We start from the raw sequence: 12238 nt of genomic DNA on the forward strand, positions 1-12238 counted from the left end.
TCATTTTCCTCAGGGAAATCCTATGGATTGTTGTTTTCTCTATACCTCAAAAACACATGAAAAAAGTCTTTCATTGTGATGTTATGAATCGGGGACCCTTTCCTACCCAATTCCTGAAAATGAATTCATTATTTTGAAGATATCAAAACTAGTCCAGCTCGTTGTTGTTTGATCCCGTTTAATCCCAACCTTTATCAAAATAATGGTTAAAAGCTCGGAAAGGAAAAATAATTCTAAAATTTCCTACATTTTTATTAGGGATTAAGATGACTTGAACCAGCCTTATTCAATTTTTATTTAGAGGTGTTGAGTTGGTGATACAAAATCACCAGTTCTATTTCATTCTGGAGTGGGTCCCACTTGGCCCTTTTAAGTGGGATGTTCTCTCTATAGGAGAAGAGAAAAGGAAAGGATTTTTACTATATAGGAGAAGAGAAAGGAAAGGATTTTTTGAATTATTTGAAAATTCTATGAGAATTACACATCACTTTGTGGTACCCGATCCCGCGAGAGGGGTGTGGGCGCGAGCCGCCGCGCGCTCTCTCTTGGTCTCTCGTAACCACGCGATTGGCGTGTGCATTTTATGATTGATTTGAATTCATCTTTCATGTGAACTTGGGATCACTAAGGCAACCCGAATTCCACACGAAAGAAAATGACAGAGTCGCCACCTAGATGTGGGATCTAGGACCCATAATTGACCAGAAATCTAGACTCGCTACCTGGTTACGAGAATGGAAGGTATGGGGATTTATCCACCACATGCACCATTCCTGCCCGATAATCGGTCTTCGATTCCAAAAGCTAACTCTTTTGAATTTATTTTAAATGGCTCATTCAACTCTATGTTTATGTGCGAACTAAGTGACATGCATCCTAGAATTCTAATTTCAATGGAAAGTCCTAAGTGATTTGATTAAGCATTTACAAGAATATTAATATACAAAACACCACAATTTGTTTGTGGTGCCGACTCGCGGGTGGTATGCCATCAGACATCCAAGCTGCCTACGTACCCAAGCCTCACTGGGATCAGAGTCGACGTAGTTCGGTGCACCTAAGCTAAGTTACATATGCCTAACTCAACTAAGACACCGACCTAGACGGGATTGACTGTTTCAACAGTTTTAAGAGAAGTTATTTAATTCAAGTTGAGGATTTTATTATCTTAGGATTTCATCGAAGATGCTATATGATTCTTATCTAAATGCAAGTTGTCCCTTAGACTAATGCAGGTTAGCCTACATCCTAGTTTACTAGGCTTGTCCTATGGAAAAGATCGGGTGACTAGTGTAACTAAACCTATGGCACGGTTGCTATACATAGCAAACGTCCGTGATGAGGCTGGACTCCTGACTCTAGGACTCCCTAAAACCTAAGACTCCCTAAAACTTAGGACACGACACGACACGACACCAGTGTTCCTAAATTGGGCTCTAAGGGTTCCTAAAGGAATTTTGAATCCACCGGCTCTTGGGAATCTCGAATTCTTTTGGGTTTGTGGAAACTTTTAGAGTTTTCTTGAAGCTTTTATTATCTGAAGGTATTTAGTGTGTTTGGTAGCTTTTAAAGTTGTTTATTTAGAAGGTTTTAGTTTCATTTGAAATTTTTAGTGGTCTTTTGGTTAATGGCTTTTAACGGATTTTTATCAGTGGATTTTAAATGGGTGAATTTTAGTTTTGTTAATTTTAGGTTGGATGTACTTTAGATTAATGTCTTTCGATTTTGGTTTGGAAAATGACGTTAACACAACCAAGTTTTGACAATTGCACAAATTCGACAAACCATTGACCATTAAAAGATCTGACAAATGCAGCCCACTAAAACTGTCGTAACTCTTTAACCGCTTGGCCAAATTCAACGTACAAACATGCGTTGGAAAGATCTTTTATAGGGCTACAACTTTGTAGTTCTCCATTGTTTGTAAATCTGTGATTTAGAGGTTCGAATTTGTGTTGCAAACAAAAGGACAGCAACATTAAACTGGAAATGCCTAAAGGTGTGCCGCAACCATTTTGGACTTAACTTTTTAACCGCTCGCTGTCTGATCTAGCACGAATACGCGTTGGAAACGGCACGAAAATATCTACGACTTTGTAGTTAACCATTTCCCACGATTCTGTTGTTTAGAGGTCGAAAAATCTGTTTAAAGTCTAACAGCTAGCACTATGACGGGAATGATATTGGCACCCCCATGTTTTCTTTTGATAGTTCTTATTTTTTTAGTGATTAAAAGACGGTGAATATGAAAAATGGCTTGAATGGGCCTGAGATTAGATTCAAATGGGATGTTTGAAAAAGGGGTTGTTTTTATCTACTTGGCAAGGTGGGGTATGGATATTGGGTTCTTGAGATTGAGTGGGGGCTGTTGTTATCAAATTGGAGTGGGGGCTGTTGTTATCAATTGAAAGATGGAGGTTTTGTAAGCCAAATTAAATGGGTTTTGATAATTCATGTAAAATTCAAGTTTTCTTTCTTGTAAATGTTCAAAATTTTTAATGAATTGTTTTCCCAAAAGAAATCTAAATTCCCTAACAAGCCAATGATTTCAACATCCCATTGCAAATAGGTTCTAATGACCCTAACACATTAATCATATTTAGCATAAGTGAGAACATGACCAAGGCCAAACTAGTACAAAATTAAACATGACATCAACCAAAATATACGCAAAACAACACTCAATCCTACAAATATAGAAAAGAAAATAAAATTCCAAAAGACATACCTTTTTGTAGACGATATTCCATGCAAACTTATGGAGAAGAGGGATTTGGTCTAGAGAGAGGGCTTGAATTTTCTAAGAGAGGGGTTCTCTCCTCTTTTCTTTTTTTTCCTTCTTTTCTTTGGTAAGATGAGAGGGTATTTATAGGAGAATGGGATAGGAGGTTAGGTGAGGTTAGGTGAGGTTAGGTAAGGTTAGGTGAGGTTAGGTGATGTTAGGTGAGGTTAGGTGAGGTTAGGTGAGGTTTGGATGGTTATGATGGGAGGAGAGGTTAGGTGAGGTTAGGTGAGGTTTGAATGGTTAGGATGAGAGGAGAGGTTAGGTGGTTTTGGATGGTTAGACCCAGGTCATGATCTGCCATTGATCTAACGATTTACGGAAATCGGGTCTCGGAATGGAATCAGGGTCCGGGCTATGAAGTGACCCTAGCTTATTTTGTCCCGATTGATGATCCGTAAAGTCAGATCAAGATATTAATGACCTAAAACATATAAATCAATGATAGAGGGGGTTCTCACATGGATTTAACACACTAATTTATTTGTTGATTAAAACAAAACAAAATGGGGTGTCTACAGATGCCCCTCTTTGGTAGAGATGACGTAGTCATTGAATACCAAAGTTAAAAATGACAGAACCATTTTGCGTAGTTTTAATCGACAAAGGACTCTCTAGACACAACGCACCTTAACATAATGCAAAACCTTAGATGAAACCCTAGAACTTGAATAATAATAAAAACTCGATGCGGCGCCGTTCACAAACGGGCAATTAGAGAATGAGATATCATTTTCGAATGGATTCTGAAGGGAAAGGACAAAGATCGCTCTCAAACAGTTTTTAGAAGGAGATGAGACGCCGCTCACAAGCGGGTTCAACGAGGATAAGAAGCATTCCCAAATGGACTTGGATAATGAGGCACCGTTCACAAACGGCCTCAAGGAGGATAGAAAACCATTCACAAATGGACTCGAGAAAAGAGGCACCGTTCACAAACGGGCTCAAGGAGAAGACAAGACCATTCACAAATGGACTCGAGAAATGAGGCACCGTTCACAAACGGGCTCAAGGAGGACGATACCATTCACAAATGGATTCGAGAAAAGAGGCACCGTTCACAAACGGGCTCAAGGAGAAGACAAGACCATTCACAAATGGACTCGAGAAATGAGGCACCGTTCACAAACGGGCTCAAGGAGGACGATACCATTCACAAATGGATTCGAGAAAAGAGGCACCATTCACAAACGGGCTCAAGGATAAGACAAGACCATTCACAAATGGACTCGAGAAATGAGGCACCATTCACAAACAGGCTCAAGGAGAAGACGAGACCATTCACAAATGGACTCGAGAAATGAGGCACCGTTCACAAACGGGCTCAAGGAGAAGATGAGACCATTCACAAATGGATTCGAGAAATGAGGCACCGTTCACAAACGGGCAATTAGAGGGCATGAGATTTTTCATGAACTTGAATTTGACGTAAGATTGGATTTGTTTGAATCGGGGATTGGTTTTGATGAATTTTTTATTTTTGGGAAATGAGGTACCGTCCGCAAACGGGCTCAAGGAGAAGACGAGACCATTCACAAACGGCCTCGAGAAATGAGGCACCTTTCACAGAAGGGCTCAAAGAGGACATGAGATTTTTCATGAACTTGAATTTGACGTAAGATTGGATTTGTTTGAATCGGGGATTGGATTTGATGAATTTTTATTTTTGGGAAATGAGGTACCGTCCGCAAACGGGCTCAAGGAGAAGACGAGACCATTCACAAATGGGCTCGAGAAATGAGGCACCGTTCACAAACGGGCTCGACGACACAAGATAGCTTTGATTGATGAATTCAACAATGAAAAATTTAGAGATTTTTATGAATTTGAATTTGACGTAGGATTGGATTTTTTGAATTGGGGATTGGATTTGATGAATTTTTGATTTTTTGAGAAATGAGGTACCGTCCGCAAACGGGCTCAAGGAGAAGACGAGACCATTCACAAACGGCCTCGAGAAATGAGGCACCTTTCACAGAAGGGCTCAAAGAGGACATGAGATTTTTCATGAACTTGAATTTGACGTAAGATTGGATTTGTTTGAATCGGGGATTGGATTTGATGAATTTTTATTTTTGGAAAATGAGGTACCGTCCGCAAACGGGCTCAAGGAGAAGACGAGACCATTCACAAATGGATTCGAGAAATGAGGCACCGTTCACAAACGGGCTCAAGGAGAAGACGAAACCATTCACAAATGGACTCGAGAGATGAGGCACCGTTCACAAACGGGCTCAAGGAGAAGACGAGGCCATTTGCAAATGGGCTCGAGAAAAGAGGTACCGTTCACAAACGGGCTCGAAGAATTTAGAGATTTTCCATGAACTTGAATTTGACGTAAGATTGGATTTGATGAATTTTTTATTTTTTTGAACTCAATGAAATCGGGGATATTATGGATCGTGCCCGACAAAGATGTTGGAAACTAGGACTTTGACGAATGATGAAACGGCAAACCTTTGGAACGAAGAACCATTACTAGCAAGAATGGATTAGGAACATTTTTATGAAACTTCAACAAGATTTTTCTCAAAGAGACTGCTGGTCTTGTCTTCTGGGGATTTTGATAACTGAAACCTTGAACAAGACATTTGAGATTGGTAATTTAGAACAACGACTCTCATGGAAAAGCGGGATCTGCTTCTTGACAGGTGTTTAGATACACATTTCTTGACCAGGATAACTAACCGGAAGGGAATTATGAATTTGAATGGTTCATCTTTCTGAGAAATTGGCTCAACCACCATTGCATCTGAGGTTCTTCCAAGCTTAAGGTGCCTTCCTGGGGTATGATCTTTTTACGGAAGCTGGGCTTTCTGATGTTTCTACTTCTGAATTTTTCTGAGCTGATCTTCTTTGAAATGAAGTTGTTTGACTAAATTCTCGAGCTCTTTCAGGTATAATTGCAGGGAGCTGCCTAGGCCTGGCCTCCTTCACCAAGACAGTTACATCATTTGGACATAGGAACGACAATTGACTCTTTCTAAAGAGAAAACTTAGATGAAAGGCACTACTCAAAGGATTGAGCAGCCCTGAAGGAGTGAACTTAGAATAATAAAGATTGACTGACTATACTGACAAACATAGTGATGCTTCTGACTTAGTTAATGTTTTGTTTGGTAAGTCTATCCTTTCAAGGAATAGTTTTTCAATTGGTAAACACCGGACTTCTTCCTCGAAACAGTAATGCCTCAAGAATTTAATTACGACCCCTAAGATTGCTTAGCTTCAATGCCCCCAGTTTTGAGGATATCACTTGAATTTGCTTGAACTTCAGTTGATCTTCAGTCTTGATACCGGCTGTTGCCTTCTTATACTGATTCTCTTACCGTGACCAAGTCACCTCTTCAGGGTTTTTAACTTGGCGGACCGCGCTAGCCTTAACTTTTGCCTGAACCACCTTTCTAGGTTTTCGATCCAGCAGGCTATCCCCTTAGCTTTTGCCTAAGCCGCCCTTTCGGGTTTTCAACTTAGCAGGGGAATGATCTTAAATTTTGCCTAGACCGCCCTTTCAGGTTTTCAGTCTAGCAGATCTTCAAACTCCGTTATTTTTCTTATTCATCATCATTTCATTTTTTTATTGTATCTCAGGACCTAGCTCATTAGTTCTGAACACCAGAAGGACTTTTATAGGTAGGATAGGGCTTTTCAAAGAATGGCTTAAGGCTCAACAAAGATTTCGACCGAACCTGTGAACATGTCGCCTACATATCCCAAGGTAGGAATCAGGTCGTGTGTAGTTCAGGGCGAATGCCCCTAGTTTGAAGATAAATTGTTTGATTTTTTTTTTCCTTTTTTCTTTTCTTTCTGGAACAATTAACTTCTCTTCTTTTGGAACTTGTCCCTCTCTTTTTTTTTTGAAAGGATTGAATTTCTTTTCCTTTTTGAATCGACCGAACTCGGTTCAACCGAGTTGCCTACGTACCCCAGTATAGGGATCAGGTCTCGCGTAGTTCGGGGTAATGCCCCGAGTTTGATGGGTTTTCAAGAAAATTTTACTCAGGCTCGAAGGGTTTGCAATCGGTATTCTTTTGACGTTGGGTTCTGATTTTGGGATTTATTCGGCCAAAGGAGGCCTTCTGATGTTCAAATTGGGAATCGATCCAGGTTACTAGAGTCCCTCTGGTACTGATTATTTATTTATTATTATTTTTCTCTTTTGTTTTTTTTTTTTCGCGGAGTTTGACGGCATTTCCAGGTAAGAGATAATGGATCTTCTTCTTTCAAGATTCTAATACGTGCTTTTGACTTTCATAGAGCGAAACTTGTTCTTTGACATCCTCCATCTATGGATTCGTACTCTCGATATCTGATGATCACTTTTCATTGTTTGCTCTTGAACTTTTCATCTTGAATTTGTTGGCTTTATGTTATGAATTTGAGAACCAAGGTCATTGATTAGAAATATGAAAGTTGTTTCCACTCTATGCCCCTTGTATAGCATATATCTTCTCACTTTCTTCATTTTCTTTGAGCTTTCCATCTATGTCTTGCCCCTGGTATCGGTTGTAGCTTTTCTAGACAATCTTCTTATTCTTGAAATAATTTTATCAATTCTTCACACTCTTTAGAGGGTAATGTATTTTCAATCGGCATTCACTGAATCAAAGTTTCAGTGCCAGTGTTTATCATTTCAATTTCATCTTTGAAAGGTTGGGATTGGCGCTCCTCCTCTCGTTCAAGTAATTGCTGTGACTCAAGTGGAGTTTCGTCAATTTTGTCCTCATTTGAGGAGGGAGTCTTATTTTAAGATCAGAAGCACACTTAAGAACAGACACAAGTGAACTTTTTGGAACTGACTGAAATTTTATTTAAAGAAAAGCTATTACATCAGACGACCTATCCTGAACATGCTCACGATTCACAACTCTAAATAAGAAAGAGAAACAGAAGATAACTTGCCTGGACTAGGCATTGACCTTTAACTGTAAGACCGGACTCAACAATTATACTGACCATGATGACTGACTCAACATAAAATAGTAAGTGACTAAAACTTTAACTGCTGCAACTGTTTGGCGTTGAAGGCTCGGCGAAGGCTGGTTCGTTCTGAACATCATCATGGCTGATACTTTCAATTTTGGACAATGATGACTGATTCGCATAGGGAAATGCCCCTAGCTCAATGATTCTGAGAGTGAACTCTGAAGGACTTAGCAAAATAATCTTGAAAAAGGTAGCCCCTAGAGGAGGAACAGACCAGGGGTACAAGCAAGATTGGATTATCTGGACCAGGCATGATCAGATCATGAGAACGCATAATCGAAAGATTGTGAGATTCTGCATCTGCCAGTTAGGGGATGGCATGAAGATACGATCGAATCGTATGACAGAAGAACGAAAGACGCACGATCAAAAGATTAGATGAGATAGCATAAGATTGCTTTCAACGGATAGATCATGAATGACTAATCCTATGAGATCTTTGAAAATTATGGGATTTATATCCTAACCCCAAAGGAAAAGTTTTTAGTCTTCGCACATTTTAACAGTGTTACCTGAAGGCATCAACCCTAATCCTAATCTAGCGGAGTGGAGAGAGGATCTCGACTCATGACTTTGTTTGTGTACCTATGACCGATCGTAGCCATTGGAAGATGGACTACGGCCTAATCTAGACACCAATGGGTAGGATATCCTAAACTAGGCTCACACACGTGATGCACATGTGTTCGTATACTACATGCATGTGTGGGTTAATCTAGGGGTAAGGCCAAGAGTTCCCTTAGCGCGAATCCCTGCTCGATATACTGTACCAGTGTCCGGCGTATCAGTACGTGAACAAGAGATCCGTTTACGTACCATAAAGGTACCAGGCTAAGGGTGGAATGCTTCTCTAGCACAGAGGCACCAGGTGATGAAATCCCAGTCAACCATGCTAGATAACACTCCGGGTTCCTAAAATAGGACGTGTGTGCACGTGAGATGCAAGGGTTTAGATGCAAGTGATGTAAGTGTGTGCAATAAGTTCGCGCAATCTATGATGCCTTCAGGTTTTGTTAAATTAAGTTCGAGTAAAATGTGATGAGAGAATAAAACAAGACAAACTAATCTGACAAGTATACAAGAGATAGAGTTCTTATGAGCCAGTTAAATTAAATTCAAATGAATTATCTTTTGGAATTTTAATGAAGTTAGGTGATCCCCAGCAGAGTCGCCAGACTGTGGTACCCGATCCCGCGAGAGGGGTGTGGGCGCGAGCCGCCGCGCGCTCTCTCTTGGTCTCTCGTAACCACGCGATTGGCGTGTGCATTTTATGATTGATTTGAATTCATCTTTCATGTGAACTTGGGATCACTAAGGCAACCCGAATTCCACACGAAAGAAAATGACAGAGTCGCCACCTAGATGTGGGATCTAGGACCCATAATTGACCAGAAATCTAGACTCGCTACCTGGTTACGAGAATGGAAGGTATGGGGATTTATCCACCACATGCACCATTCCTGCCCGATAATCGGTCTTCGATTCCAAAAGCTAACTCTTTTGAATTTATTTTAAATGGCTCATTCAACTCTATGTTTATGTGCGAACTAAGTGACATGCATCCTAGAATTCTAATTTCAATGGAAAGTCCTAAGTGATTTGATTAAGCATTTACAAGAATATTAATATACAAAACACCACAATTTGTTTGTGGTGCCGACTCGCGGGTGGTATGCCATCAGACATCCAAGCTGCCTACGTACCCAAGCCTCACTGGGATCAGAGTCGACGTAGTTCGGTGCACCTAAGCTAAGTTACATATGCCTAACTCAACTAAGACACCGACCTAGACGGGATTGACTGTTTCAACAGTTTTAAGAGAAGTTATTTAATTCAAGTTGAGGATTTTATTATCTTAGGATTTCATCGAAGATGCTATATGATTCTTATCTAAATGCAAGTTGTCCCTTAGACTAATGCAGGTTAGCCTACATCCTAGTTTACTAGGCTTGTCCTATGGAAAAGATCGGGTGACTAGTGTAACTAAACCTATGGCACGGTTGCTATACATAGCAAACGTCCGTGATGAGGCTGGACTCCTGACTCTAGGACTCCCTAAAACCTAAGACTCCCTAAAACTTAGGACACGACACGACACGACACCAGTGTTCCTAAATTGGGCTCTAAGGGTTCCTAAAGGAATTTTGAATCCACCGGCTCTTGGGAATCTCGAATTCTTTTGGGTTTGTGGAAACTTTTAGAGTTTTCTTGAAGCTTTTATTATCTGAAGGTATTTAGTGTGTTTGGTAGCTTTTAAAGTTGTTTATTTAGAAGGTTTTAGTTTCATTTGAAATTTTTAGTGGTCTTTTGGTTAATGGCTTTTAACGGATTTTTATCAGTGGATTTTAAATGGGTGAATTTTAGTTTTGTTAATTTTAGGTTGGATGTACTTTAGATTAATGTCTTTCGATTTTGGTTTGGAAAATGACGTTAACACAACCAAGTTTTGACAATTGCACAAATTCGACAAACCATTGACCATTAAAAGATCTGACAAATGCAGCCCACTAAAACTGTCGTAACTCTTTAACCGCTTGGCCAAATTCAACGTACAAACATGCGTTGGAAAGATCTTTTATAGGGCTACAACTTTGTAGTTCTCCATTGTTTGTAAATCTGTGATTTAGAGGTTCGAATTTGTGTTGCAAACAAAAGGACAGCAACATTAAACTGGAAATGCCTAAAGGTGTGCCGCAACCATTTTGGACTTAACTTTTTAACCGCTCGCTGTCTGATCTAGCACGAATACGCGTTGGAAACGGCACGAAAATATCTACGACTTTGTAGTTAACCATTTCCCACGATTCTGTTGTTTAGAGGTCGAAAAATCTGTTTAAAGTCTAACAGCTAGCACTATGACGGGAATGATATTGGCACCCCCATGTTTTCTTTTGATAGTTCTTATTTTTTTAGTGATTAAAAGACGGTGAATATGAAAAATGGCTTGAATGGGCCTGAGATTAGATTCAAATGGGATGTTTGAAAAAGGGGTTGTTTTTATCTACTTGGCAAGGTGGGGTATGGATATTGGGTTCTTGAGATTGAGTGGGGGCTGTTGTTATCAAATTGGAGTGGGGGCTGTTGTTATCAATTGAAAGATGGAGGTTTTGTAAGCCAAATTAAATGGGTTTTGATAATTCATGTAAAATTCAAGTTTTCTTTCTTGTAAATGTTCAAAATTTTTAATGAATTGTTTTCCCAAAAGAAATCTAAATTCCCTAACAAGCCAATGATTTCAACATCCCATTGCAAATAGGTTCTAATGACCCTAACACATTAATCATATTTAGCATAAGTGAGAACATGACCAAGGCCAAACTAGTACAAAATTAAACATGACATCAACCAAAATATACGCAAAACAACACTCAATCCTACAAATATAGAAAAGAAAATAAAATTCCAAAAGACATACCTTTTTGTAGACGATATTCCATGCAAACTTATGGAGAAGAGGGATTTGGTCTAGAGAGAGGGCTTGAATTTTCTAAGAGAGGGGTTCTCTCCTCTTTTCTTTTTTTTCCTTCTTTTCTTTGGTAAGATGAGAGGGTATTTATAGGAGAATGGGATAGGAGGTTAGGTGAGGTTAGGTGAGGTTAGGTAAGGTTAGGTGAGGTTAGGTGATGTTAGGTGAGGTTAGGTGAGGTTAGGTGAGGTTTGGATGGTTATGATGGGAGGAGAGGTTAGGTGAGGTTAGGTGAGGTTTGAATGGTTAGGATGAGAGGAGAGGTTAGGTGGTTTTGGATGGTTAGACCCAGGTCATGATCTGCCATTGATCTAACGATTTACGGAAATCGGGTCTCGGAATGGAATCAGGGTCCGGGCTATGAAGTGACCCTAGCTTATTTTGTCCCGATTGATGATCCGTAAAGTCAGATCAAGATATTAATGACCTAAAACATATAAATCAATGATAGAGGGGGTTCTCACATGGATTTAACACACTAATTTATTTGTTGATTAAAACAAAACAAAATGGGGTGTCTACACACTTTTTTTTACTTTTTTTAACAAATGCACACATTCAACCCACATATTTTCAATCCTACGCTCTCCTTTATACTTTTTAACAAAGGCACCCATCCACATAATTTCAATCTTATCCCCCTCCTTTATGCTTTTTTAATAAAAACTCTATAGGGTGATATTAACCATCCGATTTAAGAGGAACAACATATTATGGAAACCTCTATCGATTAGAGGGCTAGGATCAGCCTATGGAAACGATTTTTGGGGCACAACCTATTTATGTTGTGTTCCATCACATGGACGGTTTGGATCAACCTATGATGTGGTCCGTACAGTTCTTTGTCGGCCCGTGCATCGCCCGGGGTTTTATATATATATATATATATATATATATATATATATATATATATATGAGGAATAAGATTGTACGCTCGACCGTACCTAAAGTTAGGTACGGTAGAGTGCCAAATCACATGGGTCCCCCATTTTTGGTGGGCATCT

General features: G+C 39.6%; 1 protein-coding gene across 2 annotated transcripts in view; it reads right to left on the reverse strand.

Moving 5' to 3' along the window:
- LOC143887649 (uncharacterized) overlaps positions 1-4151 on the reverse strand; it is a 49036-nt gene extending 44885 nt beyond the window's left edge. Inside the window, exon 1 of one of the 2 annotated variants that reach the window (XR_013254324.1) lies at positions 2729-4151. The gene's annotated coding sequence lies outside the window, so the exon portion shown is untranslated. The remainder of the gene's footprint in view (positions 1-2728) is intronic. The other variant, XM_077391759.1, reaches the window with a different exon arrangement.
- Positions 4152-12238: the final 8087 nt, after the last annotated feature.

Source organism: Tasmannia lanceolata, unplaced genomic scaffold, assembly GCF_043159265.1.
Source record: "Tasmannia lanceolata isolate RefF3 unplaced genomic scaffold, GAP_Taslan_0.1 ptg000012l, whole genome shotgun sequence".
Lineage (NCBI taxonomy): Eukaryota > Viridiplantae > Streptophyta > Magnoliopsida > Canellales > Winteraceae > Tasmannia > Tasmannia lanceolata.